Genomic DNA, 24,790 nt, shown 5'->3' on the forward strand with positions numbered 1-24,790 from the left:
GTCACTCTGGTTGCTGTGTGGAAACCAGACCAGAGGATGGCCCGTGTGAATGCAAAGGGTCAGTGAAGAGGTGACAGCTGGCACCTCCACTTCCTAGCTGTGTGATGTTGGAAAAGTCAGTTAACTTCTCTGTGCATCAGTTTCTTCATCTTAAAGTGGTGCTAGAATGCTTTCTAGGGTTATTGAGAAGAATAAATCAGCTAATGCATTTAAATTACTTAGAGGAGTACCTGACCCATAGCAAGGATTATAAGGTGTTTGCTACTGTTTTTATTTTAAAAATTCTAATAGTAGCAGCCTCAATGTAAGACAGTGTTGACTTTGTCTTTAACCAGAGAGTGAGAGAAAGCACATAATGTATTTTAGAATGATATTCAACAGGGCTTTGTGGGGGATGCTTGGATGTGGAGACTGAGGCAGAGGGAGAGGGAGAGGACAAGAATCGCTCTCAGGGTTCTGGTTTGGACATTTGGGTGGAATTGAGATGACTGAGATTGAGGAGGACAAGAATGATATAAGGCTTAATAGAGATTCCTGGTTACTGATGCTTTAAAAAATATGTATTTTATTTTATTTTTTAGAGACAGGGTCTCACTGTTGCCTGGGCTGGAGTGCAGTGATGCAATCATAGTTCACTGCAGCCTCGAGCTCCCGGGCTTAAGTGATCCTGCCACTTCAGCCTCCAGAGTAGCTGGGACTACTGGTGTATGCACCATGTCTGGCTAATTTTTGTATTTTTTAAATTGTAGAGAGACTATGTTGCCCAGGCTGGTCTTGAGCTTCTGTCCTCAAGCCATCCTCCTGCCACGGCCTCCCAAAATGTTGGAATTACAGGTATGAGCCACTGTGCCTGACTAAAAGTCTATGTTTTAATAGCACTGAAAGATCTGAGCATCATGGGAATGATTTTTCTGAAATGTAAAGACTCTGAAACAAAGTATTTGTTTTGCTTGGTCACTTTTCTGATCCTTTGTCCCATTTTTTTACATAATGATGCAGGGGAGTCTAGGTAATTATGTAATAATATGGTTTTCCTTTTGAGAACCTAGAATGACCTCAACAGGCAATCAGTCCTTGCATAATAAACACTGTTAGAAAATAAATAATCTTAACAGTTCTAAAACTAAAGTTATCATCTTTAATAGATGTCTTCTGAAATTGCTGTATGTCTATAATAAACATAATAAAAATATTTTTATCCATGGGTACTGCAATATAGTGACAGCTCTTTTTTTTCAAAAGCACACACATAAATGCACAGATGAAATATTAGTGCTTATGTTTTTAAATACCTCGAATGGCATGTCACCTTACCTTTGCTATTTAAGTTGATCTTTGAAACTGGGGTAACAGCCTGATTCCCATCCTAAACATATGCTGTGGAGAGATGTGAACACTGTCCATTGGTATTAACTCCCTATTTTCTTCCCTACTCCCCTGGGATACAGTGTTGAGAACCAGAATTTATCTTTTGCCTGATGTCTTGCCAAAAGCTGTCTTTATTACCCATTCCTGGCTTGCTAGGGGTTGTGGAAGAGCATTTATATTAGATGCTAGGGCTGACCAATGAATAAGTGGCTGAGGGCCATTTTTAGTTTCAGTCCTTAAATTTTGTAGAAACTATAAAAGTGACTCAAATAACTCTTTGTAGACTTGCACATCCCCTCATCAGAACTTTCCTTTGAGGCTGGGTCCTTCAGGGTTCTGTGAGTGGGAAGAGCAGGGTGTTCTCTGAGGCCCTGGTGTCCATGATTATCCACTAGGGCTGGAGCCTCATCTGCCTTGATGATTGCAGTATTCTTGATGTAGCAAATATCCTTTTAGGTAAAAATAATAAATCTGCACTTTAGTGACAGATGTTTGGTTTGGCATATTACTCTTGCTCTTGGCAAATTCATGCAATGGCAAAGCCAATCCACGTGATCCGGAAGGGAGAAAATAGGATCAAATGTTAGAATACTACACTAATTCCCTAGCAGCTAGCAGGTGGATGGGAGAGGAGGCCTTGGCTTTCAAATAGTGACTATATCCGATAATAGAGGAAAAATTTGAAATCCGTACTGGTACATACCAGGGAGTTAAAGTTCCTAAAACCAAATGTTTGATGTTATTATATCTCCTTTTATTTTTGCAGGTGTAGTGATCAACTGGTAACACCCACTTCGAAAATTTTCAAGACCAACATCATCACAGCCATAAGGTATGTACCATATTCCTTGGGGGAATCTATTGGATATTTGTTTATGTACTAGAGTGAACCTAGAACTGCTTATTTCTTTGCTTCTTCTAAAATTTATTTTCTAAAGTCAGCTGATTAGCAAAAAATGAAATACAATTTGTCTTTTAATTTTCATCAAAGTAATATGTATACATAGTAAAAATAAGGTAGTGCCGAGGAGTTTATACTGAAAAAGAACAGCTGTCTGTCACATTTCCCAGTCCCACTTTCCAGAGGAAAACCCCCACCTTTTTTTTGATGAACGAATTATGTTTCTTTGAGACAGGGTTTTACTCTGTTGCCTAGGCTGGAGTGCAGTAGTGTGACCATGGCTCACTATAGCCTTGACCTTCCAAGCTCAGTGGATCCTCCCACCTCAGCCTCCTGGGTAGGTGGAACTATGGGTGTGTGCCACCATGCTGGGCTAATGTTTTCATTTTTTGTAGGGACAGGATCTCACTATGTTACCCAGGCTGGTCTTGAACTCCTGGGTTCAAGCAGTCCTCCCACATTGCCTCCCAAAGTGCTGGGATTTTAGGCATGAGCCACCGCACCCAGCCAATATGACAATTTTTAATCACTGATTTTTATCCCTTTATTCCTTTAATCTGCCTCCTGCAAAGTTACAACTGCAATTAATTTAGTGTATCTCTTTCAAGACTTTGTTTCTATGTATTTTAGTTATTCTCTGTAATAAAAACAAGGATTTAGCTACCCTTTCCAAATTTTTGATAGTCATTGCAGTTTTATTCTTGGTTGCCTTTATAACTTTAAATAATACACTTAAACCTTCAGTTTTTGTTCCATCAGCCATATATAATGCCTCTTGACTCCCAAGCTATATTTATATATTCATAATTATTTATTGGGTACTTACTATGATGACAGTCACTGTTCTAAGTGCTCAGCGAACAAAACAGAGCTCTCAGACTCATTGGCACTTACCATGGTAGTTCGGGGTAGGGGTGTTCAGACACAGAAAGTATACAGTAGACATTAATAAATTCAACATAGAAAAAAAAGAAATACAGGAGAAGATATAGTTCAGGAGTCCAGAAAGTGAGAATAATAATTTTAAATCAGGTGGTCAAATTTAACCTCATTGAGAGATGACATTTGAGCAGACTCAAGGGCAGGAAGGATGTTATTCATGTGACCATTTTGGGGAATAGAGTTCCAGGCAGAGACAACATCAAAGGCCCCAAAGAAGGAGTGCGCCTGGCACATTCAAGGATTACAGGTGGCTAGCAGGGCTAGAATGGAGTGAGCAAAGGGCAGCGAGGTGGAGAATGAGGTCAGAGAGATAACAGGGTGAGATGATATAGGGCCATGTAGATCAAAATAAAGAATTTTTATTTTTGATTTGGTACAATGAGAAACCATTGCAAGGTTTTAAGCAGAGGAGTAACATAGTCTGACTTGTGGTCAGATGGATTTGTATAGCTTCCATGTTGAGAACTGTAAGAAGGCATAGTGGGAGGCAGGGGAGTAGTTGCATGGCTCTTACAGTCATCAAGACAGAGATGCTAGTAGTGCTGACCAGGAGGTGCTCGTGGCGTTGGTGAGAAGAGGTCACATTCTGGAGGTACACTGATGAGACTATCCCCTTTCTCCTTTCTTCCACCTTCTACCCTTCCACCTATTATAACAGTCTGTCATCTATACCTTTTGTTTTTTTTTGAGACAGTGTCTTGCTCTGTTACCCAGGCTGGAATGCAGTGGTGTGAACTTGGCCCCCTGCAACCTCCACCTCCTGGGCTCAAGCAATCCTGCTTCAGCTTCCCAAACAGTCAGGACTACAGGCATATGCCACCATGCCCAGCTAATTTTTGTAGAGATGAGGTTTTATTATGTTGACCAGGCTGGTCTTGAACTCCTGAGCTCAAGCAGTCTGCCTGCCTTGGCCTCCCAAATGTTGGGATTCCAGGCATGAGCCATCAGGTGTGGCCTAGACTTTTGTTTTTATATTTTCAGGGTTAATGACAAATTCTTTCTTTATTGTAACCCATCTTTCATGTGTTGCTTACAGTTTGACTCTGAGAGTTAAAAAAATCAACACAACCCCCCCAATTTGTATTATGAGTATTTAATTAGTATTCATTGCATAGACATAATATGCAAAAACTACATTTCATTTTTTATAGGTCCAAGACTATCCCCTCTGGGCTTTTTGAAGAAGCATATTCTGGAGTCTAAATTAAATAAATTCTCTTTTATAAGTATAGAAATGGCTGAAAATTTTGCCACATTTTAGCTGGCTTCATATTTGTGTCTTGACTTTTCTATATAATTCTTGTTGATTGTTTTTCACAGAATTTCCAATTATCTTTCTTTTATCTTGCTGAGAGAAGAAATATATATTTTCTTTACCATGTCACTGATATCATCTATTTCCATGGTCACTCTTATTTTTTTGTAAGCTACATTTCATTTTTCTTTCTGACGATAGTATTAATGTTATACTTGGGACCCACAGACTCCCTCTTCCGATTTAGATTGTTTTGTAAACCCCATGCACAGCCGTCACACTGAAATGATTTCTCATTATACTCCTGGACAAGTTCTACTCTTTCTTGTATTCGATATCTTCCTCTTTGTTGGTTTGCATTTCACTTCTCTGGAATATCTCCAAAAGTATCTTCATCAGAAAAAACAGATGGGAGATGAAATTTCTGAGTACGTGAAAATCTAAAAATATCTTTAGTATGCCTTCACATTGATTTATAGTCAGGTGGAGTACAACATTCTATATTCAAACATTTTTTCCCCTCAGAACTATGAAGGAATTGTTCAGCTATCTTTAGCATGGAGTATTACTAATAAGAATCTTAGACCAGGTGTAGTGGCTCACACCCTTAGTCCCCGCACTTTGGGAGGCTGAAGTGGGAGGACTGCTTTAGCCCAGGAGTTCAAGACCAGCTTGGGCAACATGGCAAAACCCTGTCTCTACAAAAAATACCAAAAATGAGCTGGGTGTGGTAGCTTATGCTTATAGTCCCGGTTACTTGGGAGGCTGAGGTGGACAAGACTCTTCCTTGGAGGCGGAGGTAGGGGAAAGAAGCAGTAGCTTGATGTATTATTGTTCCTTGGTAGGTGATCTTTTTTCTCTTCCTCTCTAGAGTCTTCTCATTTTCATTTCAGTACTATGCACAATAGCCTAGAGGTGGGAACAACCTACATGTCCATTGACAGATAACCAGATCAAGAAACTGTGGTATATACATAAAATGTAATATTATTCAGTCATAGAAAAGGAAATCCTCTCATTTGTGACAACATGGATGAACCTGGAGGACCTTACACTAAGTGAAATAAGATAATTGTCCATTTCTATGGCAGAGAATAGAATGGTGGCTGCCAGGGGCTGAGGGAGGGGGAAATGGAGAGGGCTGTTCAATGGGTATAAAGGTTCAGTTATGCAAGATGATTAAGTTCTAGAGAGCTTCTGTATAGCATTGTGTTTACAGTTAATAGTAGTGAACTATAAATTTTTTTTTTTCAGAAAGTAGGTCTTATGTGTTCTTACCACAGCAAATAAATTAATTAACTTAAAAATCTCTTAATATTTAATGTTCCAAAATTTCATAATGTTGTGTCTAGTTGATCTTTTTTTCATTCATTTTGCCTGGCACTCGTTTATGTCCTTCACTAGGAATAGTTACATCTTTCTTTAACTCTGGATGAGACCATATATATATATATATATATATATGTACATACACACACACAATATGTGGCACAATGTGTGTGTGTGTGTGTGTGTGTAACCACATATATATTAAAGCTTTTAAAGCTATTTCATTCCTTGTTATTTTCTTTTTGGATATAGAATATTGTGGATTTATTCTCTTAGTTTCATCTTTCTTCTGATATTTTCTCTCTTCATCTTTTGCTTTATGTTCTATGAGAGGTTCTAGGCTGTCTTTCAACCCTTCTGATTTCTTTTTTTTTTTGAGACAGAGTCTTACTCTGTTGCCAGGTGCCAGGCTGGAGTGCAGTGGCATGATCTCTGCTTACTACAACCTCTGCCTCCTGGGTTCAAGCAATTCTTCTGCCTCAGCCTCCCGAGTAGCTGGGACCACAAGTGCATGCCACCATGCCCAGCTAATTTTTGTATTTTTTAGTAGAGATGGGGTTTCACCATGGTCTCAATCTCTTGACCTCATGATCCACCCACCTCGGCCTCCCAAAGTGTTGGGATTACAGGCGTGAGCCATCGTGCCCAGCCAACCCTTCTGATTTTTAAAATGTCAGCGACTGTATGCTTAATTTCTAAGAACTCTTTCTTCTTTTGGATTTTTATTTTGGTTTGTGTGTGTGAAGTTAGGATACGATGTAGGAGTATCCAGTCATAGTTTCATGGAAGCAGTATCTTTCAAATATCTCTGAGAACATTAATTAAAAATTTAATTTTTTTCTATTCCATAGATAACCTGTGTTCTTTTCTCAGGATGAATGCTGTTTATCTTGGTCTTTCTTTTTTATGCTGCTTGTTTTCTTTCTTGTGATCTTTCTTGTCCATTATATTTCAGAATGAGCCTTCTAAGTAGCTTTTAGGAGTTTCTTACTGTGATATATATAAGTCTGTTTTCCCATGGGATAGCTGCCAGTAGTGGATCTCTGTGTACATGAATGGCAGGCCCAGGTGGGGGCAGATAAGTGATTGTGATAATGCTAGTTATACAAATTTCAATGGCTTTACATAATATATGTTTGTTTCTCATCTGTATTGTGGTCCAATGCCTGATCAGCAGGTGGCTTCTTGCATATGGTAATTCGGAAACCTAGGCTCTTTCCACTGGCACTACTTAGCATCTCTTTAGGCCTTCTGCCTCTGGCTGGCAGAAGAGTAAATAACAAAGTGCAAAGGTACACCTACTTTGTTAAAAGCCCTGGCCTGGAAGTGATACATATCACTTCTACTTATATCCCATGTAGCTAAATGACTACACTGGAATGCAAGAGAGTCTGGATAAAATAGTGGCCTGGAAGTCACCTTCCAGAAGAAGCATCATAGTAAGGAATGAGGAACACAAATTTTTGTCATTCAGTTATAGCCATTGCTTTTGAAAACAGACTTATCCACTGGTCGTGTTCATATTAGGGTTAGAATGCTGGAGCCTTTTAGTTTTGTGAGGGAGGAATGGGGTTACAAAGTGCAAGAGTAGAGAGAGCTTTAATTGGGGCACTGGCATTCATTTCCGATTCTTCTCAGCCAGTGTCTAGAGTTCTATTTTGACAGGCTAGGGACTTCATTTTTCTTTTGTAAAGGCAGGATCTCACTACGTTGCCCAGGCTGCATTTTTTATCTCATTGTCTGAGAAATGTAACTTTTCTAAACAATTCTAAAATTCATATGGAACCAAAAAAGAGACCCATAAGAAAAGTATTCTAAGCAAAAAGAGCAAAGCCAGAGACATCACATTACCGGACTTCAAACTGTACTACTAGGCTATAGTAACCAAAACAGCATGGTACTAGTGCAAAATAGAAACATAGATCAATGGAACAGAAAAGACAACCCAGAAATAAAGCCATATAGCTACAACTATCTGATCTTGAATGACAGAAATAAACAGTGGAGAAAGGATTCCCTATTCAATAAATTGGGCTAGGAAAACTGACTAACCACATGCAGAAGAATCAAACTGGATCTCATCTCTCACTATATACAAAAATTAACTCAAGATGGATTAAAAACTTAAAAGTAAGACCTGAAACTACAAAAATCCAGAAGAAAACTTAGGAAAAGACTCTTCTGGATATTGGCTTAGGCAAAGAATTCATGACTAAGAACTCAAAAGCAAATAAAATGAAAACAAAAATAGACAATTAAATGAATGAGCTTCTGCACAGCAAAAGAAACAACAGAATAAACTAAGACAACTTACAGAATGGGAGTGATATGATTTGGCTTTGTGTTTCCACCTAAATCTCATCTTGAATTATAACCCCATAATCCCCAGTTGTTGAGAGAGGAACCAGGTGGGAGGTGACTGAATCATGGGGGTGGTTTCTCCCATGCTGTTCTTATGATCGTGAGTTAGTTCTCACAAGACCTGATGGATTTATAAGGGCCTTTTCCTTCTTCACTCCACACTTCTCTCTTGTACCGCCTTGTGAAGAAGGACATGTTTGCTTGCCCATCCGCCATGATTATAAGTTTCCTGAGGCCTCTGCAGCCATGTAACTGTGAGTCAATTGAACCTGTTTTCTTTATAAATTACCCAGTCTCATGCAGTTCTTTGTGGCAGTGTGAGAACAGACTAATACAGGGAGAAAATATTTACTTACTATGCATTCAACAAAGGACTGAATCTATAAGGAACTCAAATGAATCAACAAGAAAAGAACAACCCCATAAAAAAGTGGGCAAGGGACAAGAACAGACATTTCTCAAAATACAAGTAGCCAACAACATGAAACAAATATGAAAAAATGCTCAACATCATTAATTATCAGAGAAATGCAAGGTAAATGACAATGAGAAACCATGTATCATTAGTCAGAATGGCTATCATTAAAAAGTAAGAAAAATAATAGATGTTGGCAAGGGTACAGAGAATAGAGAATGCTTATACACTATTGATGGGAGTAAAAATTAGTACAGCTCCTGTGGAAAACAGTATAGAGATTTCTCAAAGAGCTAAACATAGAACTATTATTCATCTCAGCAATTACAGGAAATCTACCCAAAGGAATAGAAATGGTTGTATCAAAAGGACATGCACTCATATGTTTATCACAGGGCTATTTGCAATAGGGAAGTCACAGATTCAACCCTAAGTGTACATCAATGGTTGATTGGGTGAAGAAAATGTCATATATATATATCTCATAGAATACAAATATATATATTATATATATGCATATATATACATATATATCTCATAGAATACAAATATATATATATTATAGAATACTACGTAACCATAAAAATGATTAAAATCATGTCCTCTGCAGCAATATGGATGGAGCTGGAGGCCATAAGTGAAATAACTCAGAAACAGAAAATCAAATTATGTATGTTCTCACATGTAAGTGGGAACTAAACAATGGGAACACATGGACATACAAATGGAAATAACAGACACTGAGGACTCCAAAAAAGGAGAGAATGGGAGAAGGATGAGGGGTCACAAGTTACCTCTTGGGTACAATGATGAGTTCATTAGAAACCCAAACCTTACCACTACATAATAAAAGTCTAAGTCCCTCAGACTTGTATACAAGTCGCTTCATGATTTCTTGGTGGGTGTTGCGTTTTATGGGCAGTTCTCCAACTTGCAGCTACTTGAAGATCTCTGCTTCTTCCCTTTCTGGTTCTCTAATATTCAAGGTTCTCATCATCTGCATTCAGCTGGGGAAAGCAGAATGAGCACAAAATAATATGTGTGGAAAGGTTTATTGGTCAGTCCCAGAGTGGTACATATTACCTTCACTCATATTTCATTGGAGAGATCTTGTTCATTACAGCCATAACACCCTGAATGCACCCGATCTCATCTGATCTAGGAAGCTAAGCAGGGTCAGGTCTGGTTAGTACTTGGATGGGAGATATCTTGTTCACACAACCCTGCTTAACTACAAGGGTAACTGAGAAATGTAATCTAGCTGTGAGACCAAAAAAGGTAAAAAGAAATTTTAGTAGATAGCTGGTGATCTGTCACATCCCTCATACCTACTGTCCCTTTGTCTGCTCACTTTTTGCTATTAGATTTTTAAATATTCAACTTGAGTCACTTCTATGAAGATTTCCCTCATTCCTGTCTTTTTTTCAAAGCTTACCATTTACATCTTTGTTCCCCACTGAACCTTAAAAATTTTCCATCATTGTGGCTTTAGCATTTTATCACATTATTACAATTATTTGCTTATGTATTTGTGTACATGTCTGTCTTTGTTATCAGCCTGTTAGTTTCTTTAGGAGAGGAACTATTGCTGATTCATTTCTGTTTCCCAAGCATTTTGAACAGTATCTTACACATTTACTGAGTGACTGAATAAATGTATGACTCTTGAGTGAAGGGCAGTCTAATAAATCTCTAAAGTTCTTTAAAGTTCTAATCCTCAAATATTCTGTTTTAGTGTTAGAAATTTTACTCTAAAACTAGAGTACTTATAATTTATGGCAGTATGTCTAATTTACATGAGATAAGTGAATAACAGAGCAAAAGGAAACATAGTCAGAGACTTGGACTTCCAAGCAGGTACAGGCAAGATTATGAGGTCTGAGAAAGTTTCTGGGCTTGACCCTAAAGGATAATGAGGTGGGAAACTACTGAGGAGCTTTCTGTAGGGAGTGTAATGCCTCCTGTCCTATTTTAGCTCCAATGCCAATACAAATTGTGTGGAGCATGTATTGGCATTGGAGCTAAAATAGGATAGTAGTGATGGGAATAAATGATTTGGGAGATAGTTGAGAGACATTTAGGCTTATAGTATGTCACACTTGGTGATTAGATGCTCAAGGTGAGGGAAAGGAAAGAGGCAAGAATAATTGGTTTGAGCAGCATTGGAGGGTGCTGGTATTATTTATTTATACAAGAAATATCATATGGACTCTCCAGTCTCTAGTTTATATCTTGCCAAATGGAAGAAATAATTCAAGTGTTGATGTTTTATGGAGTGTTACAGTAGCACACGAAATAGTATTTTCTTCTGTGTCTTTTCAAACTTTCCAGTTGATCCTTATTTTCCTTCTTCCTTTAAAGGAGTGTTTGATACTTCAGAAACTGTCAACACTCTCCAGTTAACAAGTATAAATATTTCTAAAAAAGAGGCAGAGAGATTCTAGAAAGGTCAGCCCTTATATATGTATATATATTTTAAACTTAATTTTTATTATTATTAATTTTATTATCTCTAACTCTCTTTTAATGATAAAAGTGATAACTATAGAAACATTAGAAAAATGTGAATAATAGCTTTTCATTATTGAACATCTGTCTGCTAGCACTCTTCTAAGAACATTACATGCATTATCTCATTTAATCCTCACAAGACTTCAGAGGCAAAGACAATTTTTTTTCATAGATCAGGAAACTGTCGAAAAGTGAGGTTAAGTAACTTGCCCAATTTCACCATAATACAATCACCCAAATGTTAACCTGGTATCATTTTAGTGTATGTATTTATTGCTTTTTATAAGATTATGTCAATTTGTATTCACCAAGTTTGATCCTTTATGCTGGGCATGTACTAGCCAATGAGGATGCAATGGTAGCCTGGCCCTTGTGCCTGCCCTTACAGAGCTGACAGTCCACTGTGTGTATGTGTGTGGGTGTGTGTGTGTGTATGTGCGTGCATGCATGTGCACATGTGCTAACAGTGAACAGGCAGTTGCAATGTGGCAAAGATTATAAAGCAAAATGTTTACAGACACACACCACACACACACACACACACACACTCAAGAAATATATAGAAGAACAACAAAGAAGAGTATCTTATCAGGAGAGTGCTGAATTTTATTAAACTATATAATGTGTGTCATTTGACCTATTTATAAAATGAATTATAGTAATAGATTTTCTCATGCTAAACAGTCCTGAAATAAGGCTAACTTATTATAAACTATTTTATATAGAACAATAAAGCGAACGATGTAACCAAAAGCCATACCTACCACTGGGTTTGTCATATTTAACATTTTACATATTTGATTCAGATTTTTAAAAACAAAATATTACAGGCAGCAAACATTTTCAGTGTATGATTCTCTAAACCCATTTCCTCCCCTCCTGCCAAAAGTGGTTACTATTCTGAACTTACCATTCTCATATAGATTTTTATATTTGCACACATTTTACTGTATATATAGTCTTAAAATATAGGATATTGTTTCTTAGTGGTGACATACTGCATATTTTTTAATGACTATTTTCTAATCCTTAAATTTGGAGATTTATTTACATCAGTGCATACAGCTCTAGTTCAATCATTTAAACCACTGTATAGTTCCATTTAATAAATATAACTCAATGTACTTATGAATTCTGATGGTGGTTATTTAGGTTAAAATTTCTTTTGCTGCTAATATAACATATCATTAATATAATATAATATAATACTGCCATGGATATTCTTGTGTACATCTCCTTGTGTATTACTTGTGGTAGATTTGTTTGGTTATAGGGTTTACAGACATTTAACTTTAACTGGATATTTTTAATTGTTCTCCAAAGTAGTTGTACTAATTTAGAGTCCTATCAGAAATGTATTTCCATTCCAACACTTGATACTGCAGTATTTTAATATTTTCTAAACCCATAGGTCAGAAATATTATCTCATTATTTTTAATTTAATTTAACTAAATATAATTAATTATATTCCTTATAACTAGTAAAATTAATTATATGAGAAGGAGAGGACAGCAAGTCTTTTTAAATTTTATTTTTATTATCTTTTGGAGGATAAGAGAGATCTGAGAAGTAGCCACTGGAGAAGGAGATGTTGGATCTGTTTTAGAGACAGGAGATGACTGATTGGAAGAAAAGGATTCCAACAGCCCAGGACAGAGAGTCCTTGAGCAGGACTCAACATTTCATCCTTTGAGTGTAGAGCACAAGAGATGAGGATGAAAAGTGTGTTTATTTATTTACTAACAAGTATTTATTGAGTGTCTGCGATATGCCTGTCATTCATCTAGGTGCTAAGAATACATTAGTGAAGGATAGATCAAAATCCTTGCTGTCATAGAGTTCACCATAAACAAGAGGAGAAAAACAATAAACTAGATAATAATTAAGCCATGTTAGATGAAAAGTGCTAAGGGGAAATAAAGCAGAGGAGGGAGACTCTCTGTGTGTGTGTGTGCACGCACACGTTGGTGTGTGCGTTGGGGAAATGCAATTTAATTATGGTGAGTACGGAAGTCTTGAAAGTGACATTTGAGTAGTGATATGAAGGAAGTAAGTGAGGGAGCTATGATGATCTTTCGGGGAAGAGCCTTCCAGGCAAAGAAAATAGCAAGAGCAAAAGGTGAAGTAGGCAGTGTCTCTGACAGGGTTAGGGCATTGAGAGGAGGCCAGTGTGTGCAGAATAGAGTGAATGAGGGAGAGTGTGGTAGGAGATGAAATGCAGAGGTAATAGGAGGCTCGATTACATAAGGCTTGAAGGAAATTCTAAGAACTTTGGCTTTTACTCGGTTAAGTCATTGGGTGGTTTTAAACAGAGGTGTGACATGATCTAACTTAAGTTTTGTGTGTGTGTGTGTGTGTGTGTGTGTGTGTGTGTGTGTTCCAGATCCTTTTGGGGCGAGGGAGTGGGGAACAGGCACAAGCCATGTTGTTACAGAGATCAAGCCTCACAGCCGTTTTTAAAGGCTTAACCCCAATCCCAAGTGCTGAAAAACCAGAGGCTGAGGGAGATGTGTAAGCTTCCACCTCAGTGTTTTACTGAGATCAGCATTGGGGCACATGAGGCACAAGGAATCCAGCTCTGGTCCCTAGAAGCCATCCACAAGGTTTTCCTTGTAGACATCATCACTGTAGACATTCTGGGTCCTCTTGTCCCGGTGGCAACCCTTAGGGCTGTTCTGGACAGCAAGGGAGCCCCAAACAGACTTGCTAGTAGCGGCATCCAGTATGCGCTGTTTTCGGGCTATGTTGACTTTGAGCTGTACAGACTCCACCTGGGTCCCGTTGAGCTCAGCAACGGCCTGATCTGCTGACTCCATCTTTTCATAGGTGAAAGGCACAGTTTCTGGGTGGGTCCATGGAGAGGTCAATGATGTTTCCAAAAGGAGAGAAGGCCCCACGGAGGAGGGTGGGTGTCATGTCTTCTCCGTACACATAGAGAGTGTTCCCTTTCCTAGGGTCTTGTCGTTCAGGAAATGAGTCCGACCTGCGGAAAGGACCCTCTCGGTCTCAGTCTCAGTCTCGGTCCCGCTCCCGATCCCGATCCCGGTCTCGATCCCTGTCCCGGTCCCGCTCTCGATCCCGATCCCTGTCCCGGTCCCAGTCTCTGTCTCGGTCCCGGTCTCGATCCCTCTCCCAATCTCGGTCTCTGTCCCGGTTCCTCTCATGGCTGCGGTCCCGGCTGCGACTTCGGGGAGGGGAGGCTGAGGACCGGGCACCACCACGTTCTTCATAGCCCCAGTCAAAGCTTCGAGGGGGACCATCACCAGCCCCTGGGCCCTCTGCCTCTTCTCCATCTGGCCCTAGTTCTCGAAGCCGATCACTAGAAGACACAAAGCTCTCATACAGAGACGTCTGGACGACTCCTGAAGGTCATCATCAGCAGATATGCTCCTCTGGAAGGACGGGAAAGTGGGGACTGGTCCTTTCTCGGAGTCCTTTAACTTCCCCTCAAGGGTTCGAGAATGCTTGAAGCCTGAGTTCTTTGTCTCAGCCTTGATGGCACTGATGGCTCCTGACTTCACCAGCTTCTTTGCCTGCTCTGTTGCAGTGGCTGTGTCCACAACGGGCTGCTCTGACAGGGTGCGTTTGACACTGCCTTGGCTGGTTGTACTGCTGCTACTTTGCTTCTTCAGGGCCAGCAATGTCTTTTTCCCAGGTCTTCTCAGAGTGCAAAGTCTGTGGAAGTTAGGCCATGTCCACACACAGTCCCTCACCTTTTTCTTGAGTTTGTTGAATTTCTTCTGGAGAGCCTCCTCTTCCTCGCTCAGTCCGGGAGGTATCACCAACATGGTGGCTCCTGAGGGGGCGGCAACCAGGCCTAAAGTTTTAACCATCTAATTCTGGCTGGTGTATTGAGAATAGTTTGTAAGGACACGGGTGAAGACAGAGAGACCAATTAAGACAGTTCTCTATTAATAACAGACAAAATTTCAGGATGGCTTGCACCAGGATGGAGGAGGGTAAGAAGTGATTGGATGCCTGATAGATTTTGAAATACTGACAAGATATACTTCTGGATCACGTGTGGGGTGTTAAAGAAACTGAATAGTTAAGGATACTGTCAAAGTTTTTGGTCTGAGCATCTAGAAGGCTGTAGCTGCCATGTATTGACATGAGTAAGACTGAGAGGAGCAAGCTTAAGGTGGAGTAGATCTCAGAGTCCAGTTTTGTTCTCAAGATTCAGATGCTAATCAGACATCCAAGTAGAGATGTCAATTAAGTTAACTCAAAAATGAGTCTGGATATCACATTTGGGAGTTACAGGCTTACAGATGATATTTGAAGCTACGAGAATGACCGAGATGACCAGGGAGGGAGTACAGCATGGTGGGTTCTGGTATTTTCTAATGTTATACATGGCAGGGGAAATGAGGGGAAACCAGGAAAGGAGAATGAGAAGAACCAGAGAGAAAGGAGGAAAACCAGGAGAATACTTTGTTTTGGAAGCCAAATAAAGAACACAATTCAGAGAGGAGACAGTTCTGTCTGTCAAATACTGATAGACTAAGATGAGAACAGAGAATGGATCACTGGATTTAGCACCATGGAGGCCACTGGTTAAGTAATAGTGGTGAGAGCCTGAGAGTGGGCTCAAGAGAGAATGACAAGGAGAAGTTGGACACACAAGGGAGACAAGTCTTTAGGTGGTGTTGCTGCAAAGGCAAAGAGAGACAAAGGTGATGGTGGGGAAAGTGGGGTCAAGAGGTTTTTTGTTTTTGTTTTTTTAAAGATGAGATTACTTGCACACTCATCTATCAAAGAGAGATAGGGGATGACATGGACTGAAAGTGAGTGTCAGGAATTCACTTGATGGCTTGAAGGAGATGCTTGAAGTTTAGCAATAGTTGCTGAAGAAAATGAGAAAGGGAGTTGACTGATACAAGAACTTCAAACTTTGGAAGCAAAATTAGTAAAGGAATGTATCTATCTTTCTTTAAATTATTTTTTCTGTTTGCTTTGTACTAATAAACTTTTTTCACTCAAATTTCAGCAATAATCTTCCATACTTAGCTTTCTTGCCGAAGAACTGAAAAGAAAAAAATCTAAAATGATTAGTAGAAAAGAAATGTAAGAATTAACAGATCCTTTTAACTTGTTTTAAATATTTTTAAGGTTTAAAAAGTGTTTAAAGTTTGTAACTCCTACTAGAAAAACATTATCTACATGAATACCCTAATGGCAAACCACTGCAAAATGCTTTAGTTGCCTTTGGGGTAGAGGCATAGGGATTATCTTCAAAGCACCCCAGCTGTCTTGATAAGGTCAGAGGTACACTGGTTTGCATTATTGCAACATCCATTAGGTTGGTTTTCCTTTAATAAGGGCTTTATTTATCAAAAGGGTATTATGCTATTATGCTTGACCTCCCAATTTGGCTGACAATTTACTGATGAGATTTACAACTTTTGAGTTGCTCTGGCATTTTGACATATTTGCTAGGTTCTGGGCCACATCCTGGAAGGCCACCATAACTTCTGAACCCTGCATGGTTGTGAGCACCTCTGGATCACTAAGAATTTTTAGTCTAGGCATTCCTGCCATTCCAGTCATGTCCCCTCCCATTCCAGACATTTCTCTGAGAAAATTACCAGGCATTCTTCCAGGAAAGCCACTTGGAAAAGAGCCATACTGAGTTCCAGATCATCTTCTGGCTTCTTTCTCCCTCTGGGTATTCTCATGTTCTTCTGGAGAGCCTTCTTAACCCTTTCTATTCTTTCTTTGATCTCTTGCTTTTCATGCTTTTGTTTATACTTTCTCCAATGTTCTATAATTTTCTAGGCCCTAGGTTTGAACGTTCAGCATTGTTAGCATCTTCATCATAATCTAATTTCCAGGCGAGGGTGAGAGCATGGGTTGCTTTTTCCCAAAGACCCAGAGTCTGTGTGTGTTTTCTCAGCACTTGTAAGGCTGAGCTGAATCAGGATTTATCTCAATGGCTCTGTCATAGTCTTGAATGGCAGCATTGGGCTTCTGTAATTTGAAGAAGACAATGGCTCTCTTGGCACACAGAATGGCCAGGCAAGAATTCAGCTTGCTGGCATCTGTGAATAAGCCAATAGCTTTTTGCAGTTCATTGTCATTTACAGTTTCAGTGGCAAGCACTTTTTTTTTTACCATTTGCTGATTCATCATCTCCTCTGTTTTCTCTGCATTTTCATCTCCCGTTTCAGTGTCTTGCTCAATCTTACTTTCATTATCAATTTCTAGATCAGTTTCCTCATATAATGGTTAATCTGTCTTTATGTTTTCTTCTGCTTTCTTGCTATCAGTTTTTCCTTCCTTGATAGTTTCTTCTGATTTAGCTTTCTGAATATCAGGTGGTACTTTACCCTCCATGCTCTCCACCCATTCCCTCAGAAAGCGCATTTCCTTGGTGTGCAGAACACTGGGATCCTGCTTACACATTTTCATGAAGGCCCTAGGCTTGTTCACTTGGCTGGGATCCATGGTCAAGAGGTGGAGGGCAAAGTTAAGGGGGCTGAGGCCCAATTTCAGGCACAGGAGCTGGCTCAGCATGACCATTGCAGAAGGGCGTTCTTCAAATTCTTAGCTGCATTCAGGGATTTGAGAAATTCTTCAGTGAGAATACTGAAAATTCTTTTTTTCCCTTTTCTAAATTTTTTATTTTTCTTTAAGCTCTGGGATACATGTGCAGAACATGCAGGTTTGTTACATAGGTAGGTATACATGTGCCATGGTGGTTTGCTGCACCTATCAACCTGTCATCTAGGTTTTAAGCCCTGTAGGCATTAGGCATTTGTCTTAATACTTTCCCTCCCCTTGCCCTGCATCCCCAGAAAGACTCGGTGTGTGATGTTCCCCTCCCTGTGTCCGTGTGTTCTCACTGTTCAACTCCCACCTATGAGTGAGAACATGCGGTGTTTGGTTTTCTGTTCCTGTGTCAGTTTGCTGAGAATGATGGTTTCCAGCTTCATCCATGTTCCTGCAAAGAACATGAACTCATTCTTTTTTTATGGCTGCATAGTAGAGAATTCCTAAAAATCTTAAAATTGACTTGCCTGTAGTCCCAGCTACTCAGAAGGTTGAGGCAGAAGGATAGCTTGAACTTGGAAGTTCAAGACTAGCCTGGACAGTATAGTAAGGCCCTGTCTCAAAAGAAGTTGGCTTCAAAACTATTATTTTGTATTCATGGGAATTATATTTCCCAAGATCCTGGCATGATCTTGGCTCACTGCAACCTCCCAGGTTCAAGCAATTCTTCTGCCTCAGTCTCCTGAGTATCTGGGGTTATAGGCATGTGACACAATGCCTGGATAAATTTTTTTTTGTATTTTTAGTAGATACAGGGTGTCACCATGTCTTGCTGGTCTTGAACTTCTGACCTCAAGTGATCCACCTGCCTCAGCCTCCCAAAATGCTGAGATTACAGGCATGAACCACTTAACATTTAAGATCATGAACATTAGAATAATAATTCTGGAGTGTGCTTCCTAGTGCCCCTACTTAGTAGCACTGTGACCTTGGAAACATCATTTAACCTTTCTAAGCCTCATGTTTTTCAACCACAGAGGTGATATTACCTGCTCCATAGGGCCAATGAGAGGATTCATGAGACAATTGTACTAAAATACTGAATACAGTGCCTTATGAATAGGAAATCATTAATGAATGCTGGTAGATGGTCAGGAACAAGGACTCTGGAGCTAGCCTGCTTGGGTTCAGATCCTAGTTCCACCCTTACATGCGGTGACCTTTGTTTATCTCAGTTTCCTAGTGTTTGTAAAATGAGTACCTACAGACAGTACCTGCACCTTAGGTTGTTTTGAGGATTAAGCTAGTTAATATGTGTAAAGCACTTAACAACAGCAGCTGACACATGTTAAACACCATATGCATTAGCTGTTATTTGTAGGAAATAAAGGGCCTTGAACTGAAACTTGTATTTCTATTGTTTCTTTATGAAATCTATGTTTTTTCTTTCATTTTTCTTTAGCATTGGGACTTTCTTTTAATAGTCTATGTGTTTAAGAAAAAGTTGCAATAAATACCAACCTGCCACCATCCCATTTTCCATGACTTCCCAAATCCCAAGATACCCAAATCAAATGTATAAAAGTTAAGCCTAACCAAAATGTTTTCATCAGTACATGATTGTATTTCTGAAGATGTTTCAAAAGGACGGTTTTATTTAAATCTTTTCAGAGCACTTCCTTTGCAAAGCATTTAAATCACTTTTGAGGTTTGTTAAAATTGTCAGGCAGGTTTAATTCTGGCCTACTTAAATAAAGGAATAATAGGAATAAATTTTTTCTATATATTTTAGAGTTCCCTAGTTTGCCTTATTTTATTCATCTGTTTTTGTGCTGATAGCCAAATCGTTTCCTAAGTTTCACATGAGCCTGTAGCAGAAACACATGTGAATTTGGGGAGTGTCTGGGAAGCTGATGAACACATCTGTGTATTGGACCTTTTACTTTGCAAACAAGTGGAAAGGATTTCTTTCTTTTGGCCAGAGTACATCTTTATGTTTTCAAGATTTTAGTTCACTGCACATTGTGTATTTCTTTTTAGTAAGCCTTTCTTTATTGAAAAAGTAATATAGATTCATGTGGAAAACTTAGAAAATAGGCAAAGAGAAAGGAATAAAAGTTGTTTATAGATGAACCACCCAGAGATAATCACTATTATAAATATTTTAGTATAGAAATTAGGGCCTTTATTGATCCACACACAAACATGTACACCCAAAGTACCCCACACAATTATCACATATCCTTTTTAAGCCAAAGTGAGATTATACTATGCTTAATTTTTTTTTACTTCATATATCTTTCCATATCATTAAATATTCAGTTACAAAATTATTTTAATATATGCATATTATTCCATTGTATGAATTTCTATGGTTTATTGAACCAGGTTCCCTTTTAAAAGTCTTTCTCCTTTCTTTTTTATTAATAGTTGTATAAATAAACTACAGTAAACATCCTTATAACCAAGTTTGGTGTACATCCATTATTATTTATTTATGATTAACAATTAGAAATGGAATTATTGAGTCAGAGGGCATGCAGATATTTAAGGGTTTTGATATATATTACCAACTTGTTCTTCAGTGCATTACATTTATTTTTTTAAGATTAATAATCACTAATAAGCAGCAAATTATCAAAAGTAACTGGTAGTAGAAAATACTGTCTAACCATATGGCATAGAATTATTTATAGCAACCCCACTTCTGGGTATACATTCAAAGGAATTGAAATTAGTATGTTGAAGAGAATTCTGTACTCTCATTATCTTTGCAGCATTATTTACAATAGCCAAGTTATTGAAACAACTTAAGTGTCTGAAAACAGATGAATGGATAAATAAAATGTGCCATATCCAATGGAAATTATTCAGCCTTTTTTTTAAAAAAAGAGAAAATCCTGTCATTTGTGACATCATGGATGAACCTGGAGGACTTTTTTTTTTTTAAGTGAAATGAGCCAGAAACAGAAAGATAAATACTGCATCATCTCAACATGTATGTGGGATATTAAAAAAGTGAACTCATAGTGGCTGGAGGGACGGAGAGATGGGGAAGTGTTAATCATAGGGCACAAAGTTTCAATTAGACGGGATGGATATGTTCAGATCTGTTGGTAACTATAGATAATGCATTATACTTGAAAATTGCTAAGAGATCATAAATGTTCTATGACAACAACAACAACAAAATGTGAGTTGATTTGGTTGTGAGTGAATTGGCTTGGTTTAACAATTTCACAATATATGCATATATCCGAACATTACATAGTATAAACAGTATGCAATTTTTGTCAACTCTATTTTAACATATATGAATAACTCAAATTAAAAATAAATTTTAATTAAAAATTATTTATACCCTGACCAGAAATGGGGTCCTAAATTCACATTATGATAATAGCTGTGATAATAGTAGATGACATTTATTTGAGCACTTTCCCAGTGCACCAGGAACTTTTCTAAGCCTTTATATTTAACCTTCAAGATATTCCTGTGAGGAAGGTGCCATTATTACATCATTACCATTATCAGTACCCTTGCCATTACTATTACTGCTATTACTCTCATTTCCTACCTGGGGAAACTGAAGCACAAACAGATGCTTAAAGTTACTCAGCTAGTAAGTGGTAGAGCCAGGAGGCATTCTGGCTCCAACAACCACTGTTAATCACTAAACTCTACTGCCTCTCAGCCTTTATGTTGTATGCTTTCTCATTTTTATGTTTTATAAAAGGGTAAACAAATGTATATGTAGTATAACTTTTTCTGAAAGTCAGTCTCCAAAATTTTGTTTCAATATATGACATCACTAAACAGGTTACAAGACCTGGCCCCTTTAGATTTGCTCTGAGGCAGCTGTATATGAAAGATAAGTAAAATGCAGGTGGGCATTTTTATAGACTCATGCCCATAATCCCAGCACTTTGGAAGACTGAAGCAGGAGGGTGGCTTGAGCCCAGAAATTCAAGAACAGCCTGGGCAACATAGTGAGACCCTGTCTCTACAGAAAATTTAAAACTTAGCTGGGCATGTTGGCATGCATCTGTGTTCTCAGCTTCTTGGGGAGGGTGAGGTGGGAGAATTGCTTGAGCTTGGGAGATTGAAGCTGCAATGAGCCATGATTGCACCACTGTACTCCAGCCTGGGTGATGGAGCAAGACTATCTCAAAAAAAAGAAAAGAAAAGAAAAATGGTATGCATGCCACTTGTTTTCAAGGTGTGGCTTTGGAGAACTAAGGTCATAAAATGTAGTCACATTATTGGATACTCATATCTTATAAAAAATAGTATTAGTGCCATTTTACGCCAGTAAGTTAATATTCCCCATTGTATCACTGAGCCTTAATAGCAGGCATTTTATAAATATTGAAAGAAAGCAAATATTTGGAGAAAAGATCTGTTGTAGTTTTGCTAAAGATGACACATATACAGAGATCCCTGAATTAAATATTTGGGGAAGTGTATCCTGTATTATCTGCACAGTTTATAATAAAATTATGTTCAGTTTGGGGTGTAGCCCTTTGAGGGTTATCAAATGGAGGTCCAAGGAGGATATTGGGATTCTTAAGAATCTTGAATTATGCTAATAACAGGAGACTGGGTTTAGTCTCGAGAGAAGATAATGATCTTCAAATACTAAAAAATTGATTTATACATATGTACATTTTATGTTCCTAATTTTATTTGATTCTCACAAAACCCCTTTAATAGAAGTAGGAAACCATTGTCACCTGGTCAACATGGTGAAACCCCGTCTCTACTAAAAATACAAAAAATTAGCTGGGCATGGTGGTGCATGTCTGTAATCCCAGCTACTCAGGAGGCTGAGGCAGGAGAATTGCCTGAACCCAGAAGGCAGAGGTTGCAATGAGCCGAGATCGTGCCATTGCACTCCAGCCTGGGTAATGAGAGCGAAACTCTGTCTCAAAAAAAAAAAAAGAAAATTGTTCAAAGTCACATGTCAACTAATGAAAGATATTTGAAAAACTGTCCCATAAAGAGGGAATAGACTTAGGCAGCTGAGGACAGAATCGGGATCAGTGGGGAGGTGTTAAAGAAGGCATGTTTTTGATCAGTATAATATTAGAACAAATAACTTCTAACATTTAAGAGAGTGCAGTAGTAAGTAAGCTACCTCAGTACTACTCACAGTTGAATGATGTCATCCATTGGTCAGGAATGTCATTAGGAGGATGGGTCATCTAGATGATGTTGCTGATTATTCTTTTTAGAGACAGTCTTGCTCTGTTGCCCAGGCTAGACAGGCTTAAGCACAGTGACATAATAATCGCTCACTGCAGCCTTGAATTCCTGGGCTGAAGCAATCCTCCCTCCTCAGCCTCCCAAGTAGCTGGGGCTACAGGTGTGTGCCACAGGAACATGCTAATTTTTCTATTTTTGTAGAGATGTGGTCTTGCTGTGTTGCCCAGGCTGGTCTCAAATTCCTGGCCTCAAGCAATCCTCCTGCCTCAGCTGCCTAAAGTGCTGGGATTACAGGTGGGAGCCACTGTGCCCAGCCTCACCTAGATGATTCTTAAGGTTCTAACACTAAATTCTGTGATTAAGTTTTCAATTTCATCTTTTGATACTACTCTTCCTAAACCTTTTATTATAGCTGGGACTGGACAGCTTATATCAGCCAGTTGTATATGCATTTGTATCTCCTTGATATCCTCTCCTTCACCCTTCTTTTAGTTAATTCACATTTCAGCTATTCTTTAAAATCTAAATCAGATATCTTCTCAGTTTTATAGCCAAATGTGTCCAACCTGCAATCCACCCACTGCTTCTAACATTACTATACAGAATGTGTCCTTAATGAACGTTGGTTATTTGTTGAATGAATGAAAATTTTTCTCACCATCCCACTGTGATTTCACTTCTCACTCAATTCTTACAGTTCTTGTTGCTACCAGTCATTTCACACCAAATTTTCTTTTAATTACCTTTATGAAAAATTACCATGCAGTGTAAAATTTGTAATAATAAAAATAAATTCAAGAAATACTGCATTTTTTATGTAGCTGATACACTTTTCTCTACAGTTAGTTGTATTTTCTAGTTATGTTTTTCTCACAGAATATTTGTTATAAAAGGAATCTACACAACCTGTTTGTGCTCTCTCTGTCATCAAGAGGACTGAGGAGTGACCACAGAACTAAATTCCCTTTGAACCGTTTTCTTGAAAACTCCATAAGTGTTTTGTAGTCTCATAGTTTCTTTTGACAGCTTCCTTTTCCCTCCCTGCATGGGAGGCTCAAGGTTCTGCACTCTACCACCCTCCCTCAGACTTCTCTGCTAAGGCTGAGTCCCCAAGGCCATGGGGCAGGAACCCTTTTAGACCTCGCCTCCCCTTGGAGCTCTATCAGTTTTTCCTTTATATGTATTGAGGCCAAAAGCTTATATGCTCATGGTGAGTTGAACATTTTATCATTGTGAAGTGACCAAGTGACCAAACTAGCCTTCCTTCACTAGGATAAATCCCCCTTGGTGCCTGTAAACCCTGCACTTTGGGAGGTCCAACGTGGGCAGATTATTTGAACTCAGGAGTTCAAGACCAGCCTGGGCAACATGGTGAAACCCTGTCTCTACAAAAATAACACAAAAACATTTAGCCCTACATGGTGGTGCATACCTGTGGTCTGAGCCACTGGGGAGGCTGACAAGAGAGAGGATTGCCTGAGCCCAGGAGGAGGAGGTTGTAGTGAGCCAAGACCATGTTATGGCACTCCAGGCTGGGTGAGAGTGAGACTCCACCTCCAAAAAACATTTTTTTAAAAAGTCATATACAAAGAAAAAGTATCTAAACATTCAGCTGAATATATTTTGTCTTACTTGGATTTTCAGGTTTCATTGGAATGAGGTGGAAGCTGAATTGCTATTTCTGGAAATCAGAGAAAAGAAGGATGAAAGAAAACCTTTCAAACTACATTTTCAATGAAGCAAAGGAATAAGAGAAGACATGCTGTATTATTGCAGGTAAAACCCATATCTATTAAGAGCGCACAGTGTGTATTTTGTGTGTGTGTGTGTGTGTGTGTGTGCGTGTGTATTTGGGGTGTGTATGTTTGTATACATGATACATATACAATGCAATATTTTTCAGCCATAAAAAAAGAAGGAAACCCTGTCATTTCTGATAATAAGGATGAACCTGGAAAACATTATGCCAAGGAAAATAAGCCAGACACAGAACAAGTACTACATGATCTC

The 24,790-nt window shown here is 38.7% G+C and overlaps 1 protein-coding gene and 2 pseudogenes across 7 annotated transcripts in view; 1 reads left to right on the plus strand and 2 right to left on the minus strand.

Moving 5' to 3' along the window:
• LOC128928221 (uncharacterized) overlaps nucleotides 1-24,790 on the plus strand; it is a 149,501-nt gene that overhangs the window by 20,162 nt on the left and 104,549 nt on the right. For 5 of the 7 annotated variants that reach the window (XM_078332433.1, XM_078332439.1, XM_078332435.1 and 2 more), the window contains exons 4-5: nucleotides 2,135-2,200; nucleotides 24,425-24,556. The gene's annotated coding sequence lies outside the window, so the exon portion shown is untranslated. Of the gene's footprint in view, nucleotides 1-749; nucleotides 835-2,134; nucleotides 2,201-10,932; nucleotides 11,020-24,424; nucleotides 24,557-24,790 lie in introns of all 7 variants that reach the window. The other 2 variants (XM_078332437.1, XM_078332438.1) reach the window with 2 other exon arrangements.
• On the minus strand, nucleotides 13,596-15,021 carry LOC100387502 (negative elongation factor E pseudogene; annotated as a pseudogene).
• Nucleotides 16,436-17,822, minus strand: LOC100415126 (putative protein FAM10A5 pseudogene; annotated as a pseudogene).

This window comes from Callithrix jacchus, chromosome 7, assembly GCF_049354715.1.
Source record: "Callithrix jacchus isolate 240 chromosome 7, calJac240_pri, whole genome shotgun sequence".
In the NCBI taxonomy this organism is placed as follows: Eukaryota; Metazoa; Chordata; class Mammalia; order Primates; family Cebidae; genus Callithrix; species Callithrix jacchus.